At 37.0% G+C, this 13,708-nt stretch overlaps 1 protein-coding gene across 1 annotated transcript in view; it reads left to right on the plus strand.

Moving 5' to 3' along the window:
* Window positions 1-3,269: 3,269 nt before the first annotated feature.
* LOC149186271 (F-box/kelch-repeat protein SKIP4-like) overlaps window positions 3,270-13,708 on the plus strand; it is a 28,413-nt gene continuing 17,974 nt past the window's right edge. Inside the window, exon 1 of the mRNA XM_089410951.1 lies at window positions 3,270-3,737. The gene's annotated coding sequence lies outside the window, so the exon portion shown is untranslated. The remainder of the gene's footprint in view (window positions 3,738-13,708) is intronic.

A 13,708-nucleotide genomic window follows, 5' to 3' on the forward strand; every position in this document is an offset into this window, starting at 1 on the left:
GATGCACATACATCCATATGACTACATTGTAGTTCTGATTGTGAAAATATCATTGAGAAAACTATTCAATGTTGGGGGTTTTTTCCTACTGATTTCTCTAGGTGAAATCACCATATCCATTATCTGATTGATTTTATGTGCAATGAGAATCTCTTCTATGTGCCTGATATATTTACCTCATTTAGTTTTAAATGTTGCCAAATTTTTTAATGGAAGCTACTCAATGTCAATGACTGCTTGGAAATTTCTAGCAGTGTAAGAATTTGTTTCTTACCTTTGCTTGCAGAACTCTCTTATGGTTTCCCTCTCCATTTGTCTAAGTTGAATGCTAACAACTCTATTTCATTCACCATTTGATTTCCTAAGAGATGACGAATATATGGATGCCATTACTATGCTATTGCTTTCTTTTAAGGAGTTTCTAATTCCATTTTTTAAGTTTATTGGTTGTTGGAGTCATTTGCCAACAAAATTGAGTCTCTTCCTTCACCATACACCACCCATCATTGTTTGATGAACTCATATACAATAAAGACGCCACCATTGAGGCCATGTGGCCATGTGCTCTATTAATGTGACTGTATATTTCCAATCTTCAACCCAAGAGACCATACATGGTTTGTATGAATTGACTGGATGGAATGAGGATTGGGTAATGTGTCCTCCTCTTTTGCATATATGTTGGGTTCTTTAGGACTATAGACAACATATGAAAATGTAATTAAATAATACATGTATCAAGTTCATCTCTTCTTCCTCCTACCATTGTATATTCTTATTAGTTGAGGTGACAAATCAACAAGCAAATGCTTGGGCTTGTTACATTTTGTCTTACTACCAAAAATTCTTGGAGTTGTCCATTGATAAGACGTAAGTTGTTTTTTAGATTATATTCACTTGACATGTTTGAGATTGAGATCAATCCAAGCATGTGTTATGGTCCCTCTTGTTATCTTAAATTCTAGTTGGGAGAGTAATAAAGGAAAAATCAAAAGGCTAAAAAAGAAATGGATGGGCAAAAGGTCATCTTTACAATGGAACAATAAATTGAATTGTTATTTCCAAGTTGTTCAACAAATGCATTGAATGTTGGGTAGGTACGTTAATCAAAACCATTGAGGTGAGTTTTATTTCAAACATGGTTTACAAATTGTCTTTTTTCAATTGTAATCAATGGTATATATACATGATTTGTTTAACTGCCAACTCATATATGTGTGGTTGAATTGGTATTTAAGTTGAAGGGAGCTAAGTATAAATACATGACAATTTGGTATGAGATATGCCATTCCCTTGGATTGGAAATTTGTGGTAAATTCTATTTATTAAAGAAAGCTTGACTCATGACACTGTTGTTACTTTGAAGAATATACACACAAATTTGATGAGCAATTCCTTGTATTGGTTCCTTGAGCCGAGTTCTCGATTGTTCAAAGATGGCATTACATGCTGGCCACATTGTTCATTTTATTTAGAAACAAGTCCAGTGATTGCGAATTATTATCTTAGCACAACAAGGATTGGCCTATTGTTGACAATAAAAGGAAAGTCACTAAAACTTGTTGATGGTTATTACTGGCCTATGGTACCAAATTAGTGACAAAACCTTAAACCCAACCCTAAGTGGAGCCTTCATGCCCATACAATGATTAAAGAAGCATAGTCTCAACCTTGATCATCTTAATAGATTTAATTAAATGGGATATCAATGTGTTAGGGAATTGCATTGAAGACAAAATTATTAGTGATTGAGTATTGCTAAGTCTTGGCTTTTATTAACATGATTACTATCATGTTGTTAGCTGGTCGATGTGCACAAGTTACACTAGAGCGCATGCCATACCTCTAATCTTCAAGAGTAGTTGCACTAAGTACTAAATCAAGAATAAAGGCCTTGCAACCATTCAAAGAACATAGATCTATCCACAAGTTAGAGAGACAAAGATCATAAGAGTTAATTCCACAAACTGTCTATTTTAATGAAGCAAGTGGGCTGTAAGTCCCTCATTTACGGTTCAAACAAAAACATTACAAACATACTAATTACGAATACAAGTTTTACAAAAGGCGTATATATTAAAGAAGGATAATATCACATTAATTTAAGGCCTTATACTTTAAAACCAGACAAAACACATAAACATTGAAGAAGGATCTCATCACATCAACTTAGAACCTTATACCAACAAAGCACATAGACTTTAAAGAAGGATACCATCATGTAACATACAACTTTATACCCAAGATAAAACTTCTAATAATTTTTTATCACATGATACAAAATACATGGAAGACAAAAAACATAAACATTGAAGAAAGATCTCATCACATCAACTTTGAACCTTATACCAACAAAACATTGAAGAAGGATCTCATCACATCAACTTTGCACCTTATACCAACAAAACATGTAAAATTTAAAAAAAAGATACCATGTCAACTTTATACCCAAAACAAAACTTCTAATAATTATCACATGAATTATTACATCATTTTTTTTACACAGCGGGAAAACCTATCATAACTCAGTTGTCAAACTAACAGTGAAAACAACCATCTCTAGCTGCTAACTGCGAATGCAGGTTGACTCATCATCATTATTCAAGGAAAACCATGCCACCTGGAATAACCCGCTGGGTGGTCTGTAAGGGCGCAGACTTTCATTTCTACCAAATGCCTTTGGATCTTGGATCGTTAACCTATTTCCTTACGTCCGAGGAAAACGAGCTCTTAGCCAAACAGAAATAATTTTAAGACATACTCCAAACCCATAAATTATCACATAATACAAAATACATTTAAATACTATTACATAGATATATTATATTACTTAAAATTAAAAGTAATTAAAGAATAAAGTTAATTGTGTTTTAAATTATAAATTTTTATATCAATTTATACACCATATACATTCCAGATGTATTACGTTATAATATTGGTATGACAAATTGCTTATAGTTGTACCATCGCACTAACACCATAGTACTTATATACATCATTATTACAATTAACTATAACCCATTGCTCAAATGGCTAAATATTCAATAATATAATAATGAAATTGATTTTGCTATGAAAAATTATATACAACCAAAGTTAATTATACTTGATATTTGAAATTTCAATTCCATTTCTAATTATGCTAAAAGATTATTATATTATTCTTATAATTAATGGGGTATTTATGTCGTTGAAACCACGACCAAGTGAATTATGTAAATTAATATATTACCTATAGACAGAAAAATTTAATGTTTTATTAATGGAAGGACCAGATGTAGGCTTAAAGGCATCTTATTTGTGCGCATTTTCCGTTTTATAATTTCTTTCACGATACGAAATCTGAGCTATTTTAACGCAAGGATTCTCTGAGCCATTTCGATGGCAACAATTTCTCTGATATAACAGCCCCAGGTTACTCACGGTTCGTTTTGGTCTTAGAGAGAACGATCCCCATTGCGGGGTGTTGCAGGCTGGAAGAATAAGCTCATTTAAGGTCTATATTGTTTTTCTTGCGTCATACACCCTTTTCTGGACTTTATTCAACGTTAAATCGGAGAAAGCCGAGAGCTAATCTTCCAGTTTGGCTGCCTGATTTATCCAAATGGACCCTTTCTAGCCTGGTCTATACTCACCTATCCGACGGGCATTCATGCATAGCCGCCATCGAATGAAGCCCTAGTTTATCAGAGCCCGTGGAGCGCAATATCTGATTCCGCCGCTGGGTTGATGTGCAGGTAAGGGTTCGCATTTTCTAGGGTTCGAATTATCAATAGTTTTTTAATACTGCATTAGTTTCAATCATATATATATGTGTGTGTTATAGAGGAGATTGAGATGTACAGATACATCTTTTAGTTTTTAGTCAGCAAACATAAGGTCAATTTTCTCTTTAAATCTGAACGGTAATGTCTGATCACATGGCAAATTTCAAGCTTTTTCTCATTTGGGATTTGGGATTACTGCATTTCTCTATATATATCCACAAAAGACCAAATTAAGTCACAGTGACTTTAATGTAGAACAAGCATTTATAACCATTCAAAAGGAAAAGAGTTAAAAGGAAAAGAGGACCATAAAAATGGGCTAAACGTTGAAGAAGGCCCAATAAAGAGACAATGCACCTGAGAAGAAGGTGCACCGACCTGGAGCTAGCCTTGCTTGCCATCTGAATCAGTAGTTTAGAATCTAGATGTCAACACGTAGTGCAATTAATATCCTCTCAGTAATTGACCTGGGTATGCACAGAAAATCATCGACATTTTTTTTTGGTTATAAATTTTTAAATGTCATTGTTAGATTATTTTTTATAAAAATATTAGAATTTGCTAGGATTTTATATAAATGGTTAGCCTTTAAAATTTTCTTTTGGACTTAATGAATGACTTTTGGACTTAATGAATGAATGAATGAGATTTTAATCTGAATGAGATTTTAATGTGTATGAGAAACGCTAGCTTCTATGCTTCTCGCGTTTTGTAATTTAATCTTTAGTTGATGCGGTTTAGTTCCTAATTGAGCAATAAGAAATTTTGCTCTCCACGGAATGTTAGCTCCAATGTACTCTTTTTGTTGGAGATTACAAGTATGGTTGAATTCTTCAACATAGTACATCTTCTTTCTACCCAACTCTTTTCCCCATATACGCTTGCAGAACTTCTCCATAACAAAATTCTTTAACTCCTTGCTATTTGTGGGACATGCATTGAGGTAGATATTCCATTTATGCATCCATTTGTTGTTTTGTCTCATCCATGTTTTCTTTCTTTCACTCATGCCTTCATTGAAGGCAAATGGGCTAAACGTTGAAGAAGGCCCAATAAAGAGACAATGCACTTGAGAAGAAGGTGCACCAACCTGGAGCTAGCTTTGCTTATCATCTGAATTAGTAGTTTAGAATCCAGATGTCAACACATAATGCAATTAATATCCTCTCGGTAATTGACCTGGGTATGCACAAAAAATCATCGATATTTTTTTTTTGGTTATAAATTTTTAAATGTCATTGTTAGATTATTTTTTTATAAAAATATTAGAATTTGCTAGGATTTTATATAAATGGTTAACCTTTAAAATTTTCTTTTGGACTTAATGAATGATTGAATGAGATTTTAATGTGTATGAGAAACGCTAGCTTCTATGCTTGTCGCGTTTTGTAATTTAATCTTTAGTTGATGCGATTTAGTTCCTAATTGAGCAATAAGAATCTTTGCTCTCCACGGAATGTTAGCTCTAATGTACTCTTTTTGTTGGAGATTACAAGTATGGTTGAATTCCTCAACATAGTACATCTGCTTTCTACCCAACTCTTTTCTCCATATATGCTTGCAGAACTTCTCCATAACAAAATTCTTTAACTCCTTGCTATTTGTGCGACATGCATTGAGGTAGATATTCCATTTATGCATCCATTTGTTGTTTTCTCTCGTCCATGTTTTCTTTCTTTCACTCATGCCTATATTGAAGACAACTTTAAGCCATCTACCTACTCCCATTTGCTCAATTCTTTTTAGATATCTTATGAGATGCATCATAGTAATTGCTTCGATGCGAGCTGCCCCTGTTTCACTCAACATTATCTCATAAGGAACTGAACTTTTTATTTTGAACTTGCTTATGATCAAGCGTTTTTGGATTTTCTCAATTTGTTTCCATTTTGAAACAGAAGTGCTGCTAGCCCACAATTCACACCCATAGAGCATCACCAAGCAAACTAGGAGCCCATAAGCACCTTAGTCATTTTCCAATCCCATAGCTTTGCCTCTCTACATCTATTTTGAAGAGCATATAATGTTTTCTACCCTCCTAAAATTTTATTCTTTCTGCAGTCCTCCTAATTAAGCTTGTTATTGAAATCAATCCCAAGGTACTTGTACTCATTTACTTTTTCAAAAATATTGCCTTCAAAGAAGAGTGTATGCTGACTCTGCTTCCTTTTATTAGAAAAAATCATTATTTTAGTTGTAAATTGATATATGTTATAAACATCACTCTTATTTATAGTTGAGTATCGTTGATGAACTTGTAATATTCAAACTTAAGTAACCACTAGTACTTGAGAAGAATCTAGTAATACATCTCCTAGCAAGTGTCTAATAGTGATGACACTTCTGATTGAGTATGACTCCTATAAGGTTGGTGCCTACGTGGTGCATGCTAATGAATAGTTCCACTTTTGATTGGGTCAGACTCCTATAAGGTCGGTTCCTAGGTGGTGCAGACCAATGAATAGTTCCACTTCTAATTGGGTCAGACTCCTATAAGGTCGGTTCCTAGGCAGTGCAGGCCAATGAATAGTTCCTGATGGGCTTAGTATATATAGGCCCCAGGGTTTTTCTCAAGCCCTTGTGGAGATAATGAAACGTTTCTCTAACCTTATAATATATTGGCCACCTAAAGATAAAGTGCTCCTTTGTTTGCGCTTTATGTGATAGGGAAAATCTTGCAAATCTGTTCCACTCTCAACTGGTGTAAGCACGCTTGAAGCTGTGCAAGAGGAAAATAAAGCCGATGTAACAAATGGAATTGAAGGCAGTTGGCTCGACCGAAGATCTGGAGGAAATGCTTTAAACAAAATGCCAACTCAGGTTTGAGAGGCCTGAGTGGTGCAATCTAAAAGACTCGCATGTAGTTCCTGCGAAAATATTTCCTTATTGCAGATTCAATTTTCTCCTTTAGTGGGAGGACACAAAGAGGGGCATCAAAGAGAGATTTCTGATTGAGTATGAATGGAAACAACCAAATGAAATGTTTATTTACTGCAAGAGTTATTGTGTCTCAACAAGGCCACCGACTCAATTGCACCAAGTATGCAAATTTATTTGAGAAGCAAAGTGCGAAAAATAGTTATTAATGCTTGAGGAGGAGTTTGCCGGATGTTGTAGTCCGTGGAGACAGATGATAAGCCTGAGGTGGTCTCGAGACAAAGGGGAGATATAGTCAACTCTCTTTGTACAACGCGTTAAGTAACAATTTGTTTGCATCAAATAAGATGTTGAAGCATGATTGTCCACACCCTCTTGATGCAAGATCACGTGCCCCATACTTTAGAACCATATAAAACAGGTTATAACACTATAATGAGTGCATTGAAGAGCTTTTAATCCTGGATTGAGAGAAACATTATAGCTTGTTCAGTTGTGCAGGCTAAACAACCCACAAGAGTGAAACAAGCAACACAAAGACTTCCGTTTGTGTTAATTTTAGGCAACAATGGTATGTTCTATGCTTTAGAGCAATTTTACTTCAATTTTTTAATTAGCCCAATATCAATATCCAATTTAGCAATCACATCAACATGATAGTAAAATGTAGATAGAACATAAACATAAACAGTAGAAGACAAGCCAAGACGAGGACACAAGATGTGGCACCAACCAGGGACAAAATCCAATGTGGGGAAACCCTTGATCAATTCTTCTTATAGTCTTCAATAGTTCAACAGAGAGAGAGAGATAGTACAATTTACAAATCTGATAATTTATGACATCAGCAAAAGAGCCCTAACCAGAAAAGTCAACATTGGTCAACAGGGCATATTTGACCCTCAACAAATTGGTCAACTTCAGTCAACTTCGGTCTCCAAACAACAAGATGAATTAGCCCTCAAAACAACCCAAAAACAACCTAGTCAAAATCTAGTCAAACAGGCCACTTGCGGTTAGCCCTAGCTGTAGTCAACGCTAGTCAAAGTCAACGTTTAACTTTGATTTCTATGCCTAGAAATGCGGCCTGCCCAAACAGAGATAGCCCTCACAAAAACGCAATCAAAGGAGTCAATGTTGCTGGTCAATGCATGGTCAAACTATCCCAGAAATTTGGTCAATGCCCAAAACAAAAATTTCTCCTTCTTTCCTTCGCACGTGTGGAGAGAGAATGCTGCCCAGAAATGCGTACCCAATCAATGAGGAGAGAGAGAGATGTGTGAGGATGAGTGTGTCCAAATGAGGCTAAGGCATCATGTATTTATAGCAAACGTTGAGGATGAATAGATGTGACTGTTGGGCTTCTGAGCCTACCTAAGTTTGCTCGTTGACCTTGACAATTTGTCCATAATCAAAATAAATTCATAACTTCATTTGTACATGTTGGAATCGGATGATCTTTAGATCAATCCTACACCTCTTGGAGAGAGGAATCCAAGAAAAATATCAGCTGTCATAAGGAAGATGACCCATGTGGAGTTTGGCCCTAGTTGCCAGTTTTAATAGTTTGATTATACTGTCAAGACAGGGGGTGGCTATTATTTTGTCTTAAACACTTTGCACTTGTACCGTTCCACAACCAAGTATTCATGTGTCCAAGGGGAATTGAACCTTGGTGGTTGGCTTGACATGCTTCTTCATTGTTAGATCACCCTATCCACAAAATCTTAGGGAATAATGAAGGGGATAAGGTAAGAAAATAAAAAATGGGCTTTAAATTTTTTGAAATTAGAATGTGGAGAAAAGTTCAGAGTGGGAAACACATCTTATTTGGGCGTGTGTGTGATTATTCGATTTTGGAAATACCAATCCTTACCCTCATCAACATATTTCCCTTTTTGAAACCTTGCTTATTTTTATTCTTCAATGAACATTTATTTCCTTTTTCAACATTTAAAAAGATTTCATTATTGTGTCAAATTCCTGAAAAACATAATTGTGTAATTGTGCTTATGATAGAAGTAGAATGAAAAAATGCCAAATTCTTGTTTATAGTGAGAAGATTCTAAAATATTAATGCAACCCTAGGGAACCAAGAAGGCTGCCTGATGAAAGGTGATTTCGGGGTATAGCCAAAATCCGTTTCATTTATAAATTTGATCCTGAGGCCTGTGGGTTATGGCCCACAAAACCTATTGGAAGCGTTATTCGACTTTAAACCTTAAAACCCCGGACCATTTAACTATTGGGATTTTTCTTAAAAATTGGGACCGCACCACTTTAACGCAAATACACAGGAAATAACGGGAGAACCCGCTACGAACACATAAGCTGGAACTCAAAAACTATACACCCGCATTCATAAATATCATCGGGTCCGCTCTTTCGCTTTCCATTCTGCAGCACTTCCGATCTCCAATCACTCCGAGCTCCGATCTCCGCTTATCGACTATCTGCGTATCGCTATGTTTCATATCGGCATTTTGGATGTTGGCACACCATATTCGCTAGTCCTTAACTCCTCTGATTGGATTTGCGATCACATCTTGACCCTCAATCAGGCTCGCGATTTGACGGTTGTGATTAAATCGCACTATCGCATTTCGCAAATCCTCAAGGCTAGACCCCTTCCACTTCAATGTGCCGATCCGATCAGTGTTACGGACCCGATAAGGGTATAGGTTCCGTTTATGAAATTTCAAGTCCGGATTCGGATCCAGTTCTGTGTTATTCAATGGAATTACGCTTTGAAGCCACTTCCTTTGCCATACTCTGTTACGACACGCACAACACTCGGGCAACAATTAACTATGATATTTTAGATCGCCATCGATCCTTTCAGTGATCGATGGTCAATCAACACACTTATAAACGGGATTTAACCCATTCATGGATATATACAGCATAACTGAAATACACAGGCACGCGGAAATCCACAGAACACACAATCTATTCATTATACAATATTGAATACAGGCTAAGGCATTTCAGCCTTAGAACGAGTTCTCTCTCGATTACATTCTGCTCACTCGGGTTTACATAAATCTCTATCTATATCACTATCCCCCTCACACACACAGACTCTCTTTTTATAAGAGATTACAACAGTCGTGGATCATTTAAGATGCACGATTTCTTCCCACAATCACTCAACAAACCCCTAAACTCTTTATACGCATACATGCATATGATAGATTACATTTAATTAAGTCTTCGAGAGACTTATCGCTTCCATCATTTTAGCCCTGTTTTAACAAAATTTCTCCGATTTAGCTTTGATGGTCCACATCTCCTCTCGTTCTCCGCTTTGGATTCCTCTTTTGATTAAGGGGGGTTAGATGCTCCTACATCAGACTCCCGAGGCACAAAAATTTATGACCTCCTGGTCATATGCTTCTCCTTATCCTTAACAATTCTACCCACATCCCTGTGGAATTGCCTTTATGATCTTTTGTGAGCTGCAACCAAACCTCTGCAGTAACAGTCTTCCTCTGCTACACGATACCTCACCAAGCTTTCTCCTCTGAGCTTAGTCTTTTGGCATCATTCTGGTTCTCTTCTCTAGAACCAATTGAGCACTCCATGCTCTAGGCTTGTTGCAAGTCTTCTCACCTTCCGCTGCTGTTCGCTGTACGACAGTAAAGACCATAACTCTCCAGTCTTCAACACAACTGTACCTCTTCTCCTTCTGCTTGCACTCTTCTTCCTTTTCGCAGGAAATCCTTTCCCTGCTCTGATACCACTTGATGAAAGGTGAATTTCGGGTATAGCCAATTTCCCCTTTCTTTAACATTTTCTATCCTGAGGCCTGTTGGTTACGGCCCACAAAACCTATTGGAAGCGTTATTCGGCTTTAAACCTTTAAAACCCTGGACCATTTAACTATCGGGATTTTTCTTAAAAATCGGGACCGCACCACTTTAACGCAAATACACAGGAAACAATGGGAGAACCCGCTACGAACACATAAGCCGGAACTCCGATCTCCGCTTATCGGCTATTGGCATATCGCTATGTCGCATATCAGCATTTCAGATGTCGGCACACCATATTCGCCAGCCCTTAACTCCTCCGATTGTGATTTGCGATCACATCTTGACCGTCGATCAGGCTCGCGATCCGACGGTTGTGATTAAATCACGCGATCGCATTTCGCAAATCCTCAAGGCCAGACCCCTTCCACTTCAATGCGCCGATCCGATCAGTCTTATGGACCCGATAAGGGTATAGGTTCCGTCTATGAAATTTCAAGTCTGGATTTAGATCCAATTCTGTGTTATTCAATGGAATTACGCTTTGAAGCCACTTCCTCTGCCATACTCTGTTACGACACGCACAACACTCAGGCAACAATTAACTATGATATTTTAGATTGCCATCGATCCTTTCAGTGATCGATGGTCAATCAACACACTTATAAACGAGATTTAAACCATTCACGGATATATACAACATAACTGAAATACACAAGCATGCGGAAATCCACAGAACACACAATCTATTCATTATACAATATTGAATACAGGCTAAGGCATTTCAGCCTTAGAACGAGTTCTCTCTCGATTACATTCTGCTCACTCGGGTTTACATAAATCTCTATCTATATCACTATCCCCCTCACACACACAGACTCTCTTTTTATAAGAGATTACAACAGTCGTGGATCATTTAAGATGCACGATTTCTTCCCACAATCACTCAACAAACCCCTAAACTCTCTATACGCATACATGCATATGGCAGATTACATTTAATTAAGTCTTCAAGAGACTTATCGCTTCCATCATTTTAGCCCTTTTTTAACAGAATTTCTCCGGTTTAGCTCCGATGATCCACGTCTCCTCTCATTTTTCGATTTGGATTCCTCTTTTGATTAAAGGGGGTCAGATGGTCCTGCATCACTGCCCACTGTCACCACAACAGATCTTCGTCTCTCTTTACGCTGGCTCTCCTTTGACACAAGGAGGGTATCCCTAAGTGTAGGATGAACCTTTAGGAGTAAATTGGATGGTGGATCAATACTGGTGCCAATCCAAGGGTTATGTGGTCAAGGATCCAGAAACAAAGAGGGTTTAAGAGTACGGTGAAGGAAAAATTAAGCGATATAACAATGTGCCATAATTACTCCAATTGAATTTTTAGGCTATAATAGAGTGAGAGTCTTGACAGGAAATGCATCATCACAACCATGCATTTACAACCAATAAATAATGTCCAAACCTAAAATGAAGGAATAACCATAACATGAGATTCCAAAAGAAAAGGACAAAGTAGGACAAATTTCTAAAGAATGGACAACCAACAACACATCACGCCTTCAGTAACAATCCACTAAGATTAAATGCATCATTAACATGTCCAAACCTCCAATCCAAAATCTTAGCAAAAAATTCCTTCAATGTTGAAAGTTACATTAAGGATTCAAGGAGGGTTCAAAATCTCTACCCTAGTCACTTCTCATTGTGTAGAACAACCCTCTAAATATTGTTTCCAACAATAAGAGGCAATGGCTACTCTAGCATAAAACCCTAGTTATCCAAGAGAAAAAAAGAAGAATGATGGAAATCGCCCCTCGATTTTCTTGTCCTACTAGATGTTTAACTAGGCTTGGAGAATTTCCTTAAAAATCCAACCATGAAAATAATGGAGAGAGATAATCCTTAAATATATTTTCTAGCTCAATTTCTTTAAAATAAAATAATAATATATGGCTACTAGATCCACAAATTCCTCCAAGAAGAAATATTAAAGTGCTAGCTATTTTTAGATCCATAATTTCACCAATGGGAAATATACCAATTCCAAATTCTCTTAAAGAGAAGGGTCTTCCTCACCTTTGGTCTTTAATATCCTTGTAAAACATGCTTGATGCCTCCTTGATCAAAGGTGTCCTCTATCTAAGATTTTCTCAAAGCTTGTGCCAACTATGATGCTCTTATTTGATAGATGGTTCGACCCTTTACTTTTTGAGATAATGAATAGATGCCATATGTAAGGTGCTCTCCAGGATAGGCCCATCCTTGAATGAATAACGAACTTAAAAAAAGGGTTTAAGTGTTTATTTGAGGCATGCTTCTTTAACTAGGTCTCAATTTATCTCATATAATATCAATAAGTACTCAACTAACTCCTAATAATGAATGTTGACTTTGTCATGAGAGTTTTAACATGCCACTCGCCCACTTTCACTTTAGCGATCCTCAACATGAGGCTTTCTCTTTTCCTTATAATCATGGAATGTTGCCATTATTGATTATTTAACCCCATACCTGGCATGCTTGTTTAACTAGGTCTCCATTTATCACATATAATATCAATAAATGCACAACTAATTCGTCATAACAATGAATGTTGACTTTGTCATGGGAGTTTTAATCAATGTTCCATGGGGATGCATCCCCCAGGGTGGGGTGCATGCACCCCACGCTTCCCACGCACCTGAGACGATGGGATACCCTAGGAAACGTTTCCCCACGTCCCCCTTTTGGGGTGACGCAGGGGGGAACATTTCCCCATTGTGGGGGATGCGTTTCCCCAAAAGGGATGCTTCTGGGCATCCCCCATTAAAAGGGGGACACCCAAAAGGGCCCCTTTTGAGGGGGGATGCCCAAAAGCACCCCTTTTGAGTTTTAGTTATATCAATTTACTATTCTAGTCTTCAAAATTTAGTATCTACTATAGTCCATTTTGCTTAGTACTAATTAGATTCTAGAATGATGAATGATGAATTTAAATTTTAAATCAAATTAGAATCGAGAATGATGAGTGATGAATTTAATTTTTAAACCAATGTAGATTCCAGAATGATGAATGATGAATATGGATCAATGCATTTCATTATTGAATCTCGTGGTGTATGGATGAATGATGAGTATGATGTATGTATCAATATGAATGATTAATATGGATCGGTGTATTTCACGTCCCCTTGTCCCCCCTAAATTTCCATAAAATTTGAGGATACTCCCACACCCCACCCCCCGTGTGTGTCTCCTCGCACTCACCTCCCCCCATTGTAGAGTCTTGGTGGAACATAGGTTTTAACATGCCACTTGTTCTTTTTC

Source organism: Pinus tabuliformis, chromosome 3_1, assembly GCF_031772625.1.
Source record: "Pinus tabuliformis cultivar Carrire ecotype Pingquan chromosome 3_1, CPIR1, whole genome shotgun sequence".
Lineage (NCBI taxonomy): Eukaryota > Viridiplantae > Streptophyta > Pinopsida > Pinales > Pinaceae > Pinus > Pinus tabuliformis.